General features: G+C 39.7%; 1 long non-coding RNA gene across 1 annotated transcript; it reads left to right on the forward strand.

Moving 5' to 3' along the window:
• The first annotated feature begins 996 nt into the window (after positions 1–996).
• Positions 997–2,399, forward strand: LOC131239254 (uncharacterized). Its single transcript, XR_009168109.1, has 2 exons — positions 997–1,545; positions 1,595–2,399. It is a non-coding gene; the product is annotated as an uncharacterized LOC131239254 (long non-coding RNA).
• Positions 2,400–22,639: the final 20,240 nt, after the last annotated feature.

Raw genomic sequence — 22,639 nt, forward strand, 5'->3', positions numbered from 1 at the left:
GCTTTGGAATTCAACAGAGAAAAAGAAATTGTCTTTTAGAGAAAAAGATCTTTGTATTTTAACTAGTTTCCGGTGGTGTGGTCCACCTAAGATTTGTATCTTCTTAATTTTTGGGACTATGTCTTAAAATAAGCTGGAAAAACGGATGAACGGCGTGGATAAAAGTTTATACATTTAGGTGGGGGCCGTGATCCGGGTCCCACCCATATAGCTGGTTCCAGGGTCGCAGCAAAGCCGCGCTACAGGTTGCCGGAAGGGTGTTCAGAAAGCAAAGCGATTGTGCTTCGACTCCATGGATTCTGTTCTTGTGCATAGTAACTTTGGAGTAGATTCTTTGTTTATGCCTCTTTTTTTCATTCATAAAACTTGTTACTTTAAATTTAAAAAATTATTATTATTATTATTTGGCATGAGAGGCGGATTGCGTACGTAACGTAGTTACTCAGTATAGTATAGCGAGTAAACTCCGTTGGTCCACCATCATATATATGTCTTATCTATGCCGTCAGTCCGTTTTATCACCTCATTTCAGGGTATGAGCTCAAATTTGAAGTATATCCAAAGCTCAAGTAGACCAACAACAGGAATTGAACACCTACCATTGAGATTTTCTTAGGAGCCAAAGAAGATTTGGATCAAGCTGATTTTATTTTTTTCTTAATCCATGTCTTTATAACCATATGAACAGGTTGGATGAAAAATAAACATCACTGTGGGCCCTAGGAAGGTTTCAATGCTGGACCTTATTATCCCACTTTTTCCTTAGGTGTGGCCCACTTGAGCTCCGTATGTGCTTAAATTTTGGGCTCGTTCCCTAAAATGATCCTTAAAAATGGATGGACGCGATGGATAAGACACAGACATCACCTGTGGGCCCCACATATTGCGTACTGAGTAACTCACGCAATCCTCATCCGTTGTTGCGGCGTTTGGCTTCGTATTTTAGATGATGCCTCGTGGAACTTCCTTTTTTTAGTGTAATGGGCCGGGATTAGCGCTAGCCCAGTCCATCTGCTGTTGGGGTGGCCCACAGATTCGTGCTAATGATGAGACGTCCAAGAATTTAGAAAACTGTCGATATTGGGGCATCGGATGCTGTTGGCTTTATGACGTAGAGTGCACTCAGATCCTCTCTATATAAGACCATGGAAGTCTGTAGTTTTATACAGCAGTTGGGTGAACTTCCAGCTTCCCTTCAAAGCTCCTGCTCCACGCCGTTGGAGCCTTTGAAGTTGGCTGTAAGGTTGAAACTGGGCCCCGCTGGACTAGACCCAGGTCTTTTCCAGCGCAGGCTCCTCAAGGGTCATGGGTTACTCCCAGATAGGGCAGTTAGTAGTGGGCTGTCAACGGGTTCGGAGGTCCGTCAGTGTTTCTGGCCTAGCCCGCTATCTGGCTGGGCTTTGCCTGGAAGGACCGAAGGCCAGGGTGGGTGTAAAAGCTAACAAGACAGGGCTCAAGCTTTCTACAGGAGCTCATCGGCTGGGTCTGGCCCATCTAGGATTTCAAGGGCATTTTTGTCATATATGATGCATGGTGGGAGATCTTGTCCAAAGTAGTTTGTTGGGCTCCGGCTCGGGCTGGACTCGGATTTGAGCTATGATAATCATCATAGCCTAGGTTCGGGCGTTTTTTATTTTTTTTTAGGCCGATTATGTAGTCAGGCCAGGCACAGGCCTAAGTTTTACTTTGTGAGCTGGGCATGGACAATCTAAGGTCTGTCAAAGCATGGCCCACAGAGTAAAACCTATGCCCAGGCCCAGGCCCATGTCATCCCCATTGCAGGCCAAAACAAACAGGCCTGACCCATAATGATTATCCATGAACCGAGACTGACTCCGGCCTGAGCCCGAGCCCAGCCATTCACTTCTGTGGAAGATCTGGGCTGTTCATTAGGTGTACCTAATCATGGATGATATTGAAAAAAATGCCCTTGAAACCTTCAGCCAGGATCAGGCGAGATGATGGGCTCTTACGTACAGCCCAATAATGGTCTGCTTAATAAAACAGCCAGGCACGAAACCCCGACGGGCCATATGCCGACCGTTGACAGCCCTAAGGGTAGTATTTGAAGTTGAATCTGCTTGAAAGCCTGACAAGTAGATATGGCCCATGATCCATTAACATAAATGGGCCTAAGAAACCTGATTGTCGGCCCGGCCCAGTTGTAGCCTTGACTTAACCCATAGAAGCGTTGGGAGGACAGTAGCAATTTGTGTTTGTTGGGCAAGTTTCCTATCTCCCTCGTAGGCTCCTGGTGCTCTCGGCTAATGTCGATATGGAGTTTTGGGTGCCTTCGAGGGTGATCGAGAGCTTGCTCCTCATGATTCGTGGCGGGCCTGGCATTGAGTGGGCCAGCGTTAGTTTAGGCACTGATTTTTAACTGATTAGATTCAAAATTTTGATTTTGCTTGGCCCGGGACGGCCCATTGGCAGCTTTGGATATCGGTCTCTATAGTCTCCACACAGAGACTATCCGAGTGGACTGGAGGGTTGTGGTTCTTCCGTGCCATTGGATGTTATAAACCGTTGGATGGTCAAACCATGATCCGGACCGTTTATCGTGTTGGGACATCTCTTTTCTTTTGCAGGCATTCCCGTGCTGTGAAGACACAGGTAAAATTACCCTACTGTATTATTTGTATGAGAAGCTTGGCACGTAGCAACAGGCAATCCAGCTGTCCAACATCACATTAAAGAATGATCAGACCAGATCCGGACCATCGGACCTTAGATCGAGCGTATCTCGCAATCCGGAATGAGTTATCTGACGTAAAATAAATAATTTTGGGGTAGAACGAGCTACTTTAGCCAACCAACCCAGCTACACCGAGTTGCCCAAGTGGATTTGTGAAATACCGCTAGATTGATTGTCGTTTCTATTTTAATTTCGTTTTTACTATAAATAATAAGTTTTTGTTTAATTATAACTCTTCATTCATCGCTTTAGGAGTTGCGTCCAACGTGATTGGCAGCTTTGGATATCGGTCTCTATAGTCTCCACACAGAGACTATCCGAGTGGACTGGAGGGTTGTGGTTCTTCCGTGCCATTGGATGTTATAAACCGTTGGATGGTCAAACCATGATCCGGACCGTTTATCGTGTTGGGACATCTCTTTTCTTTTGCAGGCATTCCCGTGCTGTGAAGACACAGGTAAAATTACCCTACTGTATTATTTGTATGAGAAGCTTGGCACGTAGCAACAGGCAATCCAGCTGTCCAACATCACATTAAAGAATGATCAGACCACGCCAAACGAAACAGTGGTGATTGAACGCTCACCGTTAAAGGCTCCTTGGGGCCCACTGTAATTTTTGTTTGCCATCCAACCGGTTGATTAGATCATATGGACCTAGATGAAGGGAAAACACAAATATCAGCTTCATCCAAAACTTTTGTCACCCCTAGGAAGTTTTTAATGGTCGGCGTTCAATATGCACTTTTTCCTATGGTGTGGTCCCCTGAGATTTGGATCTGCCTCATTTTTTTACTAACGTATCCTAAAATGAGCTGGAAAATGGATGAACGGTGTGGATAGAATACATGCATCATGGTGGGGGCCACATAGCTTTTCCAGCAGCACAGCAGGGACGTAGGTGCTGTAGGACGTCAGTGATGTGTGCCACACTACGCAATCCGAGTCCCTTGTGGCAGCATTAAAATTACTGTGTGGGATGATCAGACGGTTGAAAAAGCACGGCAAGGTAATAAGAAACGGTTAAAAATACACCAAAGACAATCAACGTAATAAATACACTAATCAAGATGGCCGCAACCAGGAAAAAAATCTGGCCACATCAGTGCCCTACCATGCTGGTTGACGCCCCAGCCGCACCGAATACTCTCCCTGTTAGAAATGAAGCCACGCAGAAGACGTTTGAAGGTGGTTCGGGCTCAAAGCCACACAGGTCTAGACCAATCAAATCTCACCACGACAGGGCCTCACCGAGTTCAGTGTTTCCCCAGTCTCGCCCAATCTGGTTCCTGTAAAGAAGGCTGGAAACAACCATTCTTAGATCAGCAACATCGAATTTGCGACCCATCTGCAACAGTCGTTGGAGTTTTTTTTTCTTTCTTTCTTTTTTTTCTTCTTCTTGTTAAGAGTACATAGAATGCCTTTCTATACAACTGTATATAATAGAACTATTTAGATAAATTAATGTATATATTTGTTAAGACCTCCACCTTTCCTATAGATAGCTATCTATACTATATATATGTGTGTGTGTGTGTTGTCTTAAGATCGAATTACTACTAAGACAAGCGAAAGGAGACGTGTTGAACGATCCATTGCAATGTAGAGAGGGGATTGATTTTGGACACCACCTTAGCATGTACCGGACTAAAAAATGAACATGGATAGATATTATGTGGGCAATGTCCTCACATATGATATTCCAGCCGAGGGGGGTTAAAAGCCGTGACTTCTGGTGACAAACCAGCATATAATATGATAAGAGACTCGCTCCAGATTGAGATGATGGACGTTCCGGATTCATATGCACCCATCGAATAGTCCCTCTCCACGGTTCCATATTATGTAGCTCCTTAATCTCGAAGCAACAGTATGCTCCAGATAATGTATCTGATAGCTCACATATATATTGTGTTGATTTATGTGCTCTAGTTAGAGTACCATTCTTTGAATAATCTATTGGATTACCTGAACTCCAAGCGATTATCTGTACGTCCTAAAGAAAGAAATTATTCAGAAAAAAGGAAAACGAAAGTAAGAGAGAAAAATAAATATACAAACTATAAAAAATTGTAAAGACTTGGGAGAGAGCTCTGTGTAAGCACCCAATTTCTTCTAACCATCTTTTATTAAATCATCAACTGAATAAGCGTAATGCTATCACTCATTAAAGAATATTTGTATCCCATTGAACACGTGTTTACTGGCTTGCTGCTCAAGAACAAGTAACCAGTTTCTTCCCATGTATTTCATATAGGGCCGTTTGGCAATGTGGATTTGAATCTAGTGGTTTTCGAAACTTGTAAAATAGATTAGATTTTGCAGACTACCTTCGAAATGAGAATGCTGTTGGAACGCATGGCCAGTGATAGCTGTTGATGTCAAAATCTGGATCACCCTCCGCTGATCCTTAAGTGCTTAGAGCAAAACCTGGTCATGCGCAAAGCAATAAGCAAAGGAGACCCTGGCTCAAGCAGGGGACCATCCGATGCCTAAGTCAGGCTAAGGTAACAGGGTCTAAGTGGTGTAGAGTAGAGTGAGGGTGCGAGATCTTGCGTCATGGGTGGTTACTACTGTCGTGTGTTATTGGGAGAGAATTTCATACCTAACTGATCTGGTCGAACCTTCATGGTCGAGTAAAGATGTCCAGAGTCGAGCTTATCTCAACCAAGCTATGTCAAATGACCGAGGACTATTTGGACTGGGCTCACCATAATTGAGCTCTATTATTTGGTCATGGACGACTCGAATTCACCCAAGCACAACTAAATCGCTCCGAGCTATTGTCGATTGAGGCCGAGCTGGTTTTGGCTGACATCTTTACCTTGGCCATTGAGGAGCTCACTGGTCATGACAAGTGTTGGCCGCCCTCATGTCCTGATGAGATGTCCAAGCCGACCTCTTCTCTTTAGTCAATCCATTTTTACCCATAACAATAGCCTCTACCCAAAATGGCTACAATTCAATCCTTATAAAAAGAACAGCCATAAACAAGATCACATGAAAGAAAATACGTTGTTTTGGTGAGAAATCTTTTTACCAGTTATCTATTATCAAACCGCACCACTCTCCCGATTTCCAATCACCCACATCCTTCTACAAACTTCAAATGCCATAAAGGCTATTTTGAGGGATTTTTGGAAGAATCAAAATCGAAATCTTTCAAAATATTTACGTTCAAGTGATGGAAAAACTGAAATCATCACAAATCCCCCAAATGATGCTGCCAAATACAGTATATCCACGACGTTGGATGTTGTGATGGACGTCCTATACCATGAAATTCACACTTATGATCAAGTGATCATAGCTACTGCTTTTCTCGACTGTAATTTACGCTTGGAAGGCCAACACTACGATGACTATGATCATGCGATTTAACTGCCATCTATATTAGGGCCCACTAGATGGACGGCCAAAATTGATACATAGCCTGCCTGCCACATGTACTAAACGTGGCTAGTTTTATGGTAATCTAGACCGACCGATCAAATTGTTGATCAACGTATCTCAGAAAATTGGACCACTCCATATTTTTACTTTAGACCATTCATTTGATAGCCATCAATTGAAATGCTAAGATTGCTTGATCAATGTGATTTTCAGTGTATGCTCCATCCATGGGATGGCATGTAATTTGAATGGCTTGGATACTATATATATATATATATATATATATATATATATATATATATATATATATATATATGCATGAGTGTTACATTTTGTGGCACAAATGTATCTTTTGATCAGTAGACGTTTTCTACTGTGAATGGGGATACCAAAAAACGTGTCAGATTGAATTATTAATTTCAGAGACTTGATGATTTAACTCTTTTCCCTTGGGATATCGACCTATCCTTAACCACTGTTACGTGGGCCTAAGTTTAGGATCATCCCGTTTTGAGGGTTTCGGAGGCAGCTACTATCAGGTGTCTATCTGGCTAGATCAACGGTTAGGATCATTGAAATATGACACCAAATTCAATGGATGGTTGATTTGTGGCACTGTATTCTATCAAAACCAGGACAATGGCCCACAATCAGATAGAAACCCAACATTATTTAACAATATTAAAAGAAGAACAAAATTGTTTCTTTCATAATAAGAAAAACAATTGAAGGTAAGTAAGAAAAAAATAACATGCAAATGAACCCAAAGGGCCATCAACCAGACAACATAAATTTATACCTCCACTTACTCTTTTTATATCCATAAAATCTTGTGAGCCCCACTTCTTCCTCATACCTCGGGAAAAGCTTATGATCCCCATTGTTCCTCTTTACCTCTAAAAATGATTGTGGGCCCACCTCCTCTTCTTATCATACCTCTAAATTAAAACATCCACTGATGTTGGAACCGGTGCATTAGAAGACTAATGTGAGCCGCATTAGAAGACTAATGTGAGCCCAAATCCATTAACCATGTGTACGTGACTGGGGCAATTTCAACTGTAGATCATGATAACTATGAGTCCCCGGCGAATATCCTTTTGATCATCAGTATGTAGCATTACTTTGAATCTACATCATGGGTTGTTGAGAAGTGATTCTTTTAGTACTAGTACTTCATCTTGATATTGGACATGACAATCATTGACATGAGAAAGTTGTGGTCTATGGATCTTAGTTCTATATTAGACCATAATCATCATAGGTGTGTAGGACAAATGTGTGGAAATTAATTCATAAGATGTGTGTTCATCTTGTGTGAAGGGACTAACTTGGTCAATGATGGACAATCTCCACCAATGGGAGTTGATTTGGTATTGATTTATGTTTTGTTCTTACCTTATACAAGAGTGTAAGTGTGTCATGAATAAATGATCTATGTTCAGACTTTTGATTACTTACATTGGTGAATTGAGATTAAGTTAATAATCTGGGAATCTATTAACCTGAATTGTGATCATGAGATCAAGACTTAATGATGCATAAAAGATAATTAATTCTTAGACCTGAAGACGTGTAAAGGTCACAATATTGATTGATCAGCTTTAGGTCTTTTTGCAAGGTTCATGCTGGGCCAATAAAGTGGGCATAGCTGGTTACTTCCATGAGGGCATAACTTGGTTCATGCAAGGGGCCAATAATACCAGTGATTGAAAATTGGGATAGTGTTGTTTGACATTTAATTCTCACTAAAATAACAAGTATTCTTTCATATGATCTTGTTTATGACTATTACTTTTATAGAGATTGAATTGCAGTCATTTTTTAATCTTCCATTATTATTGAAGAAGTTGTTATAAAAGAGATGGAGTTGTTTTATCCGTTGCAAATTGTGGAGAGTTTCAACCGTTATGTGTAGAGGCCATCAACAGCCATCTATTCCAACATCATTCCCATTTCAAAGATGGTCTATAAAATCTACTCCATTTCACAAGTTTCAAAATCCACCAAATATCGCAGGATTTTAAATCCACTTTGCCAAACAATCCTAAATGAAATACATGGGAAGAAACTGATTGCTTGTTCTTCAGCAACAAGCCAATAAACTTGTGTTCAATGGGACGATGGGAAGCACAAATCTTCTCTAATGGGTGATTCATGCAAAGTGTTATAGCATTACTCTTGTAATTGATTTAATAAAAGAAGGTTAGGACAAAAGGGCCTCCTACATGCAATTCTCTTCCATGTGTTTCCAATTTTCTCTAGTTTGTCTTTCTTTCTTTCTTTCTTTTCTTTTTTTTTCCTTTTTTGTTCTAAATAATTTCTTTCCTTTCCTTCTTCAGGATATGCAAATAATTACTTTGAGTCTAAGTAATCCAATAGATTATTCACATGGTCCAGAAGTTATATGGCTTAGGTTTTCGTCTTCGTAACTTTGGGCCTGTTTGGAACGTGGGATTAGGTGGAATGGAATTGCATTTGGTCTAATATAAATCCTATCTAATGTTTGAAAATGATTGAAAGGATTGAATTACTTCAAGTATCATATCATCCGGTCCTAATAGGAGATACGATAAGCTTTCTAGTGGATTTCAAAATCCTCTATATTTGTGGGCCCCACATTCATACATATGTTTTATCCACACCATCCATTTATATGCACCCTTTAAAAGTGACAATCGAGCTACATATGTATGTAGGTGACCGGTATTAGTTGTGAAATCTAGTCTATTTATTACAATTCCATGGTCCACTAATTACGGGTTTCACTTAATAGTTAATACATAGTTTGTTTTTTCAGTGGAAGAATTTCATCCCAAATGTGGGAGATCAAAATAATATGGTATTTCCATATATGTAATCATTATGCAATAATGATATTAATTCCACCTAATTCAATTCAATGCCATTTAATACCACGTCTCTAACAGGTCCTAGAATCTGGTCGAAAGATTTGTCCTTCATTAAGGCCCTTCGCAGTACTACTAAAAATTTTAAGAAGTTAAGCTCTAATATTGCAAAATAGAAAATCAAGTAGCTGATATTTTCACAAAGCTATTAAAATCTAAAACTTGAAATCTTTCTGGATGGGAAATACATGTGCATGTATAATTACGTGGGCGTACTAGAATCTACTCGACTTAAGGATATTGACTAAATTGGCTGGTACCCGTGCATCAAGATAGACAGATTGGAGACTGGATCGGAACCCAAAGTTGTCTCATCACTAATTCATTGATTTAATGCGCGTCGTACTCAAGCAATTTGAGCAAGGGAAGGGGTTAGCCCTATGAATAAGTTTTTTTTATCTTGTTCTAGCAATTACAGAATCGGCCGATTTAATGACTTTCTTTTTTACCAGTGCTTTAATATGATATTCCTCAATTAAAGTAAAACATTTGCACATAACAAAATAAAGACTAGCATCACGCGATCAATCTTTATTAATATATTGGCCATATTACAACCGTCATGTTTTATAATCTAATTGAAGTGACAAATAAGATAAATACATGATGTGCTTATCAAAACAAACGATCAAGGCAAATTGTTAGCAAAATGTGATAGGAGTATGAACAACTGAATCAGAACTCAAATAGACATGGCTATCTAGCAACTTAAGGTTGTAAATATTTAATATACTCCTAAGATAAACGTACCGCAGTAGGAGCTACTAGACAATAGTGAACTAGGCTAGGGTAGGAAAGGTAAAGTAAACATGAATGTAAAGTAAACATGTAAATATATGTACTTGGCGTGGGGCTTTTAGTTCTTCTTCGAGTGCTCCTTTTATAGCTTTCTTAAAGTAGTGAAAGCCCCTTGTTGGGCTTCTGCATCCTTTGAGATTATTTGTACAAGTTTTTTGAATGCACAATCTCTTACCTTGCAAATCTAAAGGTTCTCAATCAGGAAGATCTCTAAAACGTTAATAGTGGCTGGATCTCATATTTCCATTCCTATTCATAGATGCTCCCCTATAGGACTTTTGGTTCGATGAATGGAGCATCCTTCGCTTAATCACAACCATTTATTGTGGTGATCTAATGCAAATCGTCTAGTTCCTAACAAGAGTGGGATTTGACACCCGATACCGATTTGTTATTGAACCAGGCCAGATTCAGTTCCCCCATTTTTTTTTATCTTGATAGAGTCATGGTTGCAGACCAACCTAGATGATGTTTCTATTCCTCTTGATCATGACCCGATCCTAAGTTAGGTTCGTTTAGAGATTGGCCTAATATGTGAATCTTTGAAAACTTCTAGATCGCTACTAGTTCTCCAAACGTCTCTGAGAAAATGTCACATTTTAGAAGGACTATAAGATATGGTCTTGCGAATGAGATCATATCCAGTTGTGGGATATGATATGCTCGCTCGGCGAGTCTTTTATAGTCGTGCTAGGTACATTCCTCATTTAATGGGCATGTTAATCATGGTCATGCAAGATACGACGGTTCATTCTCTTAAAAGTCTTGATAAGAGTTTGTACCGTTGCATTAATGACAGAATGTACAACGCCAAAGATGCAAATCTTCTCCAAGTGCTAGTATACTTTTGACTGTACCAAACACATAGTGTCTTCACATGGTATCTTTCCATTGGTCCATGTCATGGCACCAAAAATGGGTGTAAACATTTTTCATGCATTTGCCATTATCTTTTTTGTTTATCACGCATGGATGCTACTAAGTTAGGGAGAGTGGGTCCAAAATTCATTTGCCTTTTTGGCAATGAAGAAACGACTAAACTGTCTCCTTTTCTTTCTAATATATGAAACAATTATTTACAAAGCTTTGTTTTTTACAACATAGGGTGTCCCTACCCTATTTTAAGTGAGATTATTCCCTCGAATGCACACAACCACGTACATAGGGTAATGTTGGGGAGGGAAGTCGAACCCACGCCTAGAAAAGAGTAGACATCCAATTCATCCATCATTTGTGCCCCCTTATGTTCTCCTTTACACCAGAAAATCAAGCCGTTCCAGAGGCCAGGTAAGCCACACCAAAGGAAATAGTTGAGATAGGGATGCCCACCATGAAAAAATATTTAGATTGTGTGTGGTTCCACCAAGTTCTGTATATGCCATCTAATCATCCAGAAGACGCCCTACTATAAAATGAATAGATACCTTAAAAATTCATGCCATTCCAAAACTTAGGATGTCCATACCACATGAATGTAGATGAACATGTTGAAGATCATGACATGTAGGTCAGTAGATGCCTGCTATGCGCATGCAAAAGGCACAACATACACTAGCTGCCACATCCGCCAATATGGCAGACCGCCTCAATGTCTAAGATGTTATCACATGGTCTGTGGCAGACTGGCACAATATCTAAGCTGTCCATGACATGGTCTGATTATTTAGACATTCTCCACCAAAAAATCAGTTAATTCTACTTTTGAAGTGGACATGCCGTTGTTTAAGAAGCTTCAAAAAACCATTTCTCAGTTTTTTTTTTTTTTTCCAGCCATGCTAAACTGTGGCACACCTGATTTTTGGGTTTGGACATCAAAATAATGGGACCCTCATAGATTTTGGGATGTAAAAATTGTAGAATAAAAGACATTTTATTGCTTTGAAATGAAAAGTTAGAGAGTTTGTTTTTTCTTTGAGCTCAAGAATTGAATAGCAAACTCTGTCCTTAAACTAATAAAATCTTACATGTTAAAAGTACAGTTACAGATGGGATGAAGTGGAGATCTGAAAAGATTTATGAAAGATCTTAACAAATATACATGAAATATAAATAGTTATATACGGAATATACAGTTTTATAGATAGGCTGTCCATCCATTTTACCAACTCATTTTAGAGTTTATTACAAAAAAAAATGTCCCAGGTGGACCACACCATAGGAAACAGTGATGATTGAAACCCACCATTAAAAACTTCCTTGGGCCACAAAAGTTCTGGATGAAGATGATATTTGTATTTTTCCTTCACCCAGTTCCGTGTGACTTAATCAACAGTTGCGGAAGTTTTTAACGGTAGACGTTCAAGCACCACTGTTTCATGTGATGTGATCTAATCATCCGTTGATGTGATGTTAAACAGCTGGATTGTGCCAAAGCTTCTCATACAAGTAGTACGGTAGAGTAATTTTACCTGTCTTCACGGCACGGGAATACCTGCAAAAGAAAAGAGATGTCCCAACACGATAAACGGTCTGGATCATGGTTTGCCCATCTAACGGTTTATAACATCCAATGGCATGGAAGAACCACAACCCTCCAGTCCACTCGGATAGTCTCTGTGGAGACCATAGGGACCCAAGATCCAAGGCCGCTAATGGGCCGTCCCGGGCCCAGCAAAATCAAAATTTTGAACAGGGCTGTCCCAACCAGTTCAAAAACGTGCCTCAAACAACCCTGGCCCACTCAATGTCAGGCCCACCAAGAATCATGAGGAGTAAGCTCTCCATCCCCCTTGAAGGCACCCGAACCCATATGGACATTAGCCAAGAGCACGGAAGCCTATCAAGGGAGATCGGAAGCTTGCCCAACACAGACAAACTGCCACTGTCCTCCCAATATCTCCATGGGTTTACACAAGGTTGAAACTGGGCCAGGCCCACATCCATTATCTTAGACTCATCTATTTTAGTTAAGCATGAGAAATATCTACTTGTCAGTCTTTCAAGCAGATGCAAGTCCAAATACTTTCCTTAGGGCCCGTCAATGGTCGGTTGATGGCCCGTTGGGCCTTCTTGGATTAAATTCTAACCCGATTAGCCTGTTTTATTAAACAGACCGTGATTGGGTTTCTGCATATGAGACCATCATCTCCCCTGCACCTCGCTGAAGGTTTCAAGGGCATTTTTGTCAATATCATGCATATGGGAACACCTAATGAACAGCCCAGATCTTGCATAGAAGTGGGTTTTTGGGCTTGGGCCGGAATCAGGCTTGGTTCATGCATAATCATTATGGGTTAGGCCCGTTTGTTTTGGCCCGCCAAAACTATGTGGGCCAGGCGTTTTTCAGACCTTGGCCTGTCCATGCCTGTTGGCTCGCAAAGTAAAACATAGACCTGAGCCTGGACTGGGTCCATGATGGGCCAAAACAAACAAGCCCGAACCGAGGTTACGATGGTTATGCATGGCTCAAGTCCGAGTGCAGACTGAACCAGAGCCCAACAAACCACTTGGACAAGATCTCCCACCATGCATCATATATGACAAAAAATGCCCTTGATTCCTAAATGGGCCAGACCGGGCCGATGAGCTCTTAAACATAGCTACAGCCCTGCCTGGTTATTAAACGGGCTTAACCTTTTGGCCCACCCTGGCCTTCGGGCCTAGCATTCCAAGTTGAGCCCGGCCGGATAGCCGGGTAGGCCAGAAAGTCTTAAGAACCACCGAGCCTATTGACAGCCCTACCAACTGCCCTATCTCTGACTGACCCATGAGCCTTTAGGAGCATGGGCTGGACAAGATCCAGGCCTGGTCCAACAGGGCCCAGTTTCAACCTTACCGCCAGCCTCCACACTTCAAAGGCTCCAACGGTGTGGCTCAGGAGCTTTGAAGGGAAGCTGGAAGTTCACCCAACTGCTGTATAAAACTACTGACTTCCATGGGCTTTTATAGAAAGGATCTGAGTGCACTCTACGTCATAAAGCTAACAGAATAAGATGCCCCAATATCGACAGTTTTATAAATTCTTGGACGTCTCATCATTTGTTCGAATCTGTGGGCCACCCCATAATCAGCTGGACTGGGCTAGGACTAACCCAGGCCCATTAAACTATAAAGGAAGTTTGATGGGGCGTCATCCAAAATACAAAGCTTTGCTATTCGGATGCGGATTGTGTACTGAGTAAACCCTGTGGGATCCACAAAAATGTATGTGTCATATCCAGGCCGTCCATCCATTTTACCAGATCAGTTTACAACATGATCCCAGAATTGAACTATATCCAAAGCCCAAGTGTACCACACTACAGGAAACAGTGGGAATTGAATGCTTACATTTGAAAACTTATTGTGGGTTACAGAAGTTTTATATCAAGCTGATATTTGTGTTTTCCCTTCATCCATGTCTGTGTGACCTTATGAATAGGTTGGATGACAAATAAACATCACTGTAGGCCCTAGGAAGGTTTCAACGGTGGACATCATTATCCCCACTTTTTTCTGCGCTATGGTCCACTTGAGCTTCGGATAAGCTTCAATTTTCGACTCATGCCTTAAAATTATCTGGAAAAATGGATGGGCGGCGTGGATGACACACATACATCTAAAGTAGGCCTTATAGAGTTCGCTCGAGTAACTATGCAATCAGCCAACTGCTTATTTTTTTAATTAAAAAAATATTAAAATAACAGGTTTTATTAATGAAAGGAGAAGAATTTTTTTTTTTTATTATTTTTTAAAGCATAGACGAGGAATCTACACCAAAGTTATTATACACGGACCAGAATCCATGGAGTGCGAAGCACGCGTGAGTAGCAAGGGACATGACCGACAAGGCTGGCCAAGTAAACATCTCTCTCATTCCGCTCCATTCAAATGGACGGTAAACATGCTGGACGAAAGAGCTTTCACACCTTTTTTATGGAAAAATATATTAGTTGTTACAGTGAGATAGAGCAAAAAAATGGAACTATCACAGAGAAGATATAATAAGTAATTTTGAGAATTGAGGCACATTATAGTTGTTGTTTTAATGACAAATTTACCTCTGGAAGTAAGAACATCGATGAACCGAGTCTTAGTAATTGTATACTTAGGATACAGCATCTCTCTCGTATGATAAACAGCTTCGATCACACGTACGCACAATCTCAATTATATGAACCCAAGTTGCTCCTACTAGTTTGCCTAAAAGAAGATTTGAAAGAAAACCTAAAGAAAAAATGAAGCATATTAAAAAGACAATTTTTTCCAGAAAGAAGATTTGAAAGAAAACCTAAACAAAAAATGAAGCATATTAAAAGCGGATTTTTTCCAAGGATATATATATATCTATATATATATATATATATATTGTTTTTATAGATATTTAAAAAATGATTGTTGGGCTCTAGGCAAATAAATGTATAATGGCTCTCATCAAATTTTATTTCAATGCATGACGGCTCTCTATCCACGTATGATCATGACATTATGCATGGAGAGAAAACAAAAGATCTGATTAAGGCATGTATGAGGGTGGACTCAAGGTATATTCTTGATTTTCAATGCAAACAATTAGTGGAGAATTCTAATATAAAAAATTAAAATTCTCGTCTCTTTTCTAATGTATAAGAATAAATCCAATAAAGGAAAAAAAAAAATCATATGCTACAAGGAAAATATTTTTATCCATTTTTTATCTGATAAAAAGTGCTTGCAACCCCAACGACAACCCAATCATGATGTGCTGCGAGTGTGGTTTCAGACGAAGAAAGTGAAGAGGAGAATAAAATGGAATAGATGAGAGAAGCATCTCATCACCCATGTTTCTCAATTCCATTCCAACCCCATCTACAAAATTATCTATATTCTATACTGAAAAAGAAAATATAGCGTAAACCAACTGTTAGTCTCTATTAAATAGAATTGGGAGTGAAACACAAGTTCATAATAAAATCAGGAGGCGCATTCTACAGCATGAATGGGCAGAGATTCTGTGGAAAAGATCCCATCAAACGGTGTTTCGCCGAAAGAAGAAGAGCTGATTCCCATCAAACGGGTTTCAGTCCAACCTCCTCTAGCGTTGTATTGGGACCCTTCTGGGCTTTTGGACTGCGTCAGCCATTCGATTGGGCCCAGTAAATTAAACAGGCTGAGCGCTGCTTTCCATTCCACTAGTCCTTGAGCGCAACTTGGGTGAGACACCCGAACCAGCGATGTTAAGACCCTGACCGTATGGGCCCACTTGGATGTATTCACTGTACATCCATACCTTTAATTAATCTGTTTTTCCAGTTTATTGTGGGACATGTTCGCAAAAATGAAGCAGATTCAAATTTCAGGTGGACCACACCACAGGAAACAATGGTTAATGACCGTTGAAAACCTTTTGTCGGCCACAAAAAAAATTTAGATCAATCTGATTTTTTTTTCCTCTCATCCAAATGTGTATGACCTTATCAACAGGTTGGATGGTAAATAAACATTACAGCGGATGCAAGGAAGATTTTAATGGTGGGATTTCAATGAGACCACTGTTTCCTGTGGTGTGTTCTACATGAAAATTTTATAGGATCAAAAACTAAAATAATCTACAAAAGCAGATGGACGGCATCGATATACAATGAATTCATCTAGGTGGCCCTACAGTCACGGTCGCACCCACATAGCTGGTTCCTGGGTAGCACCCAAGCCCCCTTCCTAGCCCTTCTACTTAGATCCAAAACCAAGGCTGATTTGGTCCGTTACGAGATTGACATGGTCTGGAACTGGGCCTCTTGGGCGGATGGGCCTTAGGCCCGTAAATATTAACGGTCCAGACCTCGGTCTACTGACACCGAACCAATCTTAGCCAATTGCCAGCCTCCCAATTTATGGAAATTCACCTGTATTGGAGAAACAACATACCTGTATAGTTAAAAGAACGCATCAAGCTCGATTAGAAAGATGTATGAAAACAGTTTCCCAGGGTTGCCTTTCTCATGAGGGACTCCTGTTCATCCTCCTCCAAGTGTCCAACGCCGAATGAAAACTAGCCAACTGATTCTTCTAGGCAATGGACGCCTTTGAGGAAGATGAAGAGAAAACACCTCAGCTTCGATTTTTCAAGCCACCACCATCATCATAACCATGGCTATTTGGTGTGGGCCCACTCACGTGTATGCCAGTTGACTCTACAACGCTGCACAGAGTCTCCTCTTGAAATGTAATCGACTGAGTCAACTCAATGAGTCTAAGAACTAAGGCGTATACATAGCTTCTCTGTTGAAACTTACAAACTAAACTACACACCATGGATTTATATAAGGATGATTTAATTCTCCATCACGCTAATGGTGGTGGAATCTCAAACGACTGATGCCGACCGTTTCTAAATTCGCTTATATTTTATTGTTGCGTGCAATTGCAAATCCACCATATGAGAAATAGGTGGATGATCGGATATGTGGTTTCTGAAAAGGAGTTCTGATTGGGTCTGATCAACGGATGGGATTATGGGTTCGAGTGGGGCCTAGTTGACTTGACATTCATTGAGAATAAAGGATTGACGACTCTTTGACTAATCCAAGGGTCAAGCCCATGTTGAGATCGAATCCATTCCTTGATGGGATGTTTGAATACATTTGCCAAGCAGCTTATCCATAATTCCCAAGGACCACCACTCATGGCTCGTTTGGCTATTCTTGAATTGGAATCCATGATTTGTACCATTTATTTTTTAATTTCTATCCCAAACTGACTTGAATTCTAAGGAAATGATTGATCAGGTGGACCAAATATGAGCAAGGATAATGGACGGTTTTTAAAAGTATGATGATGGTCCATCTCAAAAATCAGGTTAATCTAAAACTTAAAAAGGCTAAAATCATTTTTTGTGACCTGCATAAGTTTTAGAATGGTCTATTGTTTTTTGGGTCCATTAATCCTCTTAGCATGCATCTTCTGAATGGACTAGATTTCATATAAAAAAAACATGGTAGGCCCCTTACACAATCTAGAAGTTTTTAATTGTGGGCTTTCCCTTCCCAACTGTGTGGCTCACATGAGTGTCAGATGGACCTAATTTTTGGAAGAAGTTCAGAAAATTAGATTTCCTAAATGATGGACGCATTGGATGTAAATAAAATATCACGGTGGGTCCCACACGTACATTTTTACATTAAGGTTAACCTAGAGATTTGCATTGTACCCGGATTCGCCTCCATTTTAGCGCTGCTAATGGTAGACTGGACTGATTTTGGGGAAGTCATCTGCACACTTGTGGGTGTGGGACACACCTGATACGGTCTGACGTCCCACGGATGTGACCATGGCACGTGCGGTCTCGTGGGGAGGATTAGAGGTGAATGCGTTTGCATGTGCGACATTTTTTAAGAATTAAAAGAACAGAAGTTATATAATATGTGCAGACACCCAACTCTAAATGAAATTAAAATTAACTAAAGTATCTGTACGGCTCAGGGTCAGTTTTGGAGATGACCATCGGATCAGATTGACTATTGCGGAGCAAATAGACGGAAGAGAAAGCGAGGAAACACTCTATCTCCAAACACCACCAGAGTACCAACTCTATCTCCAAATACCACCGGAGTTGCAACTAACAAGCTGCTCTTGAATTTCAAAAGGTGAGCTAAGGAGGACCGTTTCTAGGTATAAACGGCCCAGTAAGGACCGTTTCTAAGTATCGCCTAACCAGAGCTCCTAGCTCCCCTACAGAGCCTAACTCGATTCTTTTGCGGTTCCTTTTTCAATGTGCCTGGCAAGCGGTAGGTAATGCTTAGATGCCTAAAAACTACAGTAATCAAGATTTCCCATGCCTAGCTCACTGCAAACAGGCTAAAAGACGAAAGAAAATAAAGACAAGAAAAAGACAGAGAGCCGGTGAGTTGAGTGGGGCGGGAGCTGCTGAAGCATCTATGGCTAGTTGAAGCTCTCTCGAGTTGTGCCGAAGCTATATGGCCATCAATCTAATTTAATGATTCATTCCAACCCCTTGCTAGTTCTCAAAAAGTTCCAAGTGCATCCTTTATTTTACCCAACTAAAAGCATAAATATTCAAAGCAATAAAAAGCTGCTTTCATCGAAGAGTATAATTGGAATCAAAGATATTTTGATCATTAATTTGGCAGAAGAGGGTGTTGAGCCTCACATTTTCTTTCTTGCATATCAAATCAACATGTATTCAATTCCATGTGTTTCAAACATGTTACCAATACACACACTTATTTTTTTATTTTATTCATGTAATCACCTCTTATATCTACTTTCTTTTTTATTTTATTTACCTACCTAAGGTCTTAAACTCTATGCAATAAAATCAGGTGCCGTTTATTTTATTTTTCTGCCGGCTCAGAAGCTTAAGCTTAGCAAAGCACTACTAGATACAGTAACGTTGAAATTCAGCTTAGCAAAGCACTAGTAGATATAGTAACGTTGAAATTCCTTTGAACCCTCCAAAAAATTGTAAGGGCCTGTTTGATTGGTAAATGAGTAACTATGACACTTTCACCTGATTAAAAATTTTTGAAATTTTTGCCTTGGAAACCAATTCAAAAATGTTAGTTAAAATTTTTTGACTCACGGTGAAGTATATGACATATCTGTTCCGTTCATCCGTTTTACTACAGCATTTTGAGACATGAACTAAAAAATTATGTAGATCCAACACTCATGTGGCCCACACCAAAAGAAACAGTGGCCCTTAGACATTTTTAACAATAAGTGTTTGATTCACTTTTTTCTGTGGCGTGGTCCACTAGAGCTTTGGATATGTCTCATTTTTTAGCTCATGCCATAAATTCAGCTGGCATAATGGATGAACAATGTGGATAAGCGACATGCATCATGGTGGGACCCACAATTATTTAATGACCTTTTCCATTTTTGCATCAAAAAAGTCAGTGGTTAAATCAAATATACAGAAGGAAATAATCATTATGCATTTACATTACATTTACCACCTAATTGAAAAATCAAACAAGCACTAAAATTCCATAAAGTAAAAAATCATACATTGTGCCAATAAAAAATGATACTTAATCTCTTACTTTATTAAACTTCAGAAAATCTATAGCCATCAACTAAGTACATGAGTTACTTGAATTGAGAATCTTATAATTTCCTAACTTTTAATCAATTATCCGATTATTAGTAGATCACATATCAGCTTTATTTAATTAGCAGCGACTTTTACATTAAATACGTATTTACCCGGGAGTCAACCCCGTACTTAAATTAAAACAAACAAATGGTGGAAATGAGTGCATTTACTGCATCTTCCCGTGCCGCTGGACATGTAATAGCCGATGGAAATGGTGTCCTTTGGCTGAAAGTAAATCCGAGTGGAGCCATGGTTCAATTATCCAGGCCGTTGATCTGATGTGCGCCAGCATGAAAGTGAGATCTATCCAATGAATATCTCAGTTCGTAAGATCCTAAACTTTCGATAATGTCCTGCAAATAGACAGATGCAAACTGAATTGCACGGCAATCTAAACTTGATGACAAAGAGGGCAGAGATTGTTCTTAGCGCATATCTGTCCATGGTTTGATCCATTAGATCAACGGTCTAGGTGACCAAATGATAGGCTTCACCATGATTTACATATTTTATCCACTCCGTCCATCCATTTTAAGAGATATATTTAGTGCTCTGGCCCAAAAACGAAGTATATCCAAATCTCAAGAGGACCTCACCACTGGAAACAGTGTGAATTGAAATTCTACCGTCGAAACTTTCTTGGGGACACAGAAGTTTTGGATCAATCTGTTATTTCTGTTTTCCCTTAATCCATGTGTTTGTTATCTTATTAACAGGTTGGATGACAAATAAACATCATTGTGAGCTCTACCAAGGTTTCAACGGTGGAATTCACTATTCCCACTGTTTCCTGTGGTGTGGTCCTCTTGAGGTTTGGGCATTTTTCAATTTTCGGATCAACCACTAAAATGAGCTGGAAAAATGGATGGACTGCGTGGATAATCCACAAACATTAACAGTAGGCCCAACTGAGTTTACTCAGTACGATAAAAGCCTAGTGAGTAACACAGTACGCAATCCGATTTCGCTTGGAAGGCCACTACTGAGATGACTATGATCATGCAATATAACTTGCATCTATGCTGGGGCCCACTAGATGGATAACCTAAATTGATACATAGCCTGCCACATGTACTAAACATGGCTAGCTTTACGGCAGTCTGGACTGGTGAAATGGCTGACCAACACTTCTCAGGAAACTAGACTACTCCATATTTTTACTTTAAACCATCTATTTGATAGCCATCAATTGAACGGCTAAGATTGGATGATCAATGTGACTTTAAGTGTGTACTCCATCCATGGGATGCCATGAAATTTGAATGTCTTGGATACATGCATGTGTGTTGCATTTTGAGTGAGGATGACTGACCAATATTTCACCTGCAATATTTTTCTTGCCACCAACGCAGCCTCTCAGTATACTTATTTTTGGGTAATTTTTTAGCTTAGATGCTACCTATCATCCACCTTTTTAATTCGACTGGAACAAAACCTATCTTATCAAAGTAGGCCTCTATCTATATAGATGAATCGATAAAAATGAAAATACTCTTACTTTTTCTAGCTATTTTACCCTAAAAATCAGGAATATTTTTATCTAAAACCCTTTTCCCATACCTAGAAATCTACTTGCGCAATATAAGTTTTCAGCCGACAAAAAAAAAATGGCATAGAAGGAAAGTGTCTACAATGCTAATTTTTTCCTTTTTCCTCAGTGAATGGGGATTTTTTTAAAAATGTCAGATTGAATTATTTCAACCACTTGATGATTTGATCCTTTCCCTTTGGATATGGACTGCACCCTTAATTACTGTTTTGTGGGCTTAAGTTTAGGATCAGCCCAATTTGAACGTTTCGTAGGCAGCTACTATCAGTTGTGTATCGCGGTAGGTCAATAGTTCAAATCATTGAAATATGACACCAAATCTAACAGATAATGATTTATGGCACCATATTCTACCAATACTAGGACAACGGACCACAATCAGCAAGAACCCCACCACCATGATCTAACAATATTCAAAAGGAACAAATTCAAATCTTTCGTGATAAGAAAAAATAATAATAATAACTTGCTAGAACCCAAAGGGCCATCAACCCGGCAGCATAACTTTATGCCCCCACTTATTCTTTTTATATTCATAAAAGCTTGTGGGTTTGACTTCTTCCTGATACATCTAGAAAAGCTTGTGGGCCATGTTGCTTCCTCTTCACCTCCAGCAATAATTGGAGGCCCACCTCCTCTTTTACCATGCCTTCAAAACATATAGTGTGGTTTGGAACCGATGTCTAGAAAAACTAATATGAGTCGTAATTCATTAACCATGTGGATATAATTAGAACAATCTCAATCATAGATTATGATTACCATAATTCCTTAGTGGACATTTTATTGATTTTATGTGTGTGATATTGTCTTAAATTTAAATTATGGGTTTGTTGAGAAGGGGTTATTTTGATAATTTTTTAGCCCGAGAATGGATATGACTATCATTGAGTTAGGAAAGAAGTAGATAATGAATCTCAATACCCTGTTAAACAATGACCGTCACAGGTGCCTAGGACACATTTGTGGACATCTATTCATGAGATGTATGGTTATCTTGTTTGAGAGAACTGAGTTAGATCAGGATGGATGGTCTCCACCATTTAGAGCCGACTTTGTGTTAGTTTATGCATTATCCTTACCTTGCGTAAGAGTGTGAGTGTGCTATAAATTAAAATTTTGAATTTTAACTTTTGGCCACTTACATTTGTGAATCGAATTCAAGTTAATAGTATGAAGACCTGTTAGTCTGGATTGTGATGATGAAATCAGAACTTGATGATACATAAAGGATGATTAATCTTTAGACCTGAAGACATTTAAGGGTCACAATCTTAATTG

This window comes from Magnolia sinica, chromosome 3, assembly GCF_029962835.1.
Source record: "Magnolia sinica isolate HGM2019 chromosome 3, MsV1, whole genome shotgun sequence".
Taxonomy (NCBI): Eukaryota; Viridiplantae; Streptophyta; class Magnoliopsida; order Magnoliales; family Magnoliaceae; genus Magnolia; species Magnolia sinica.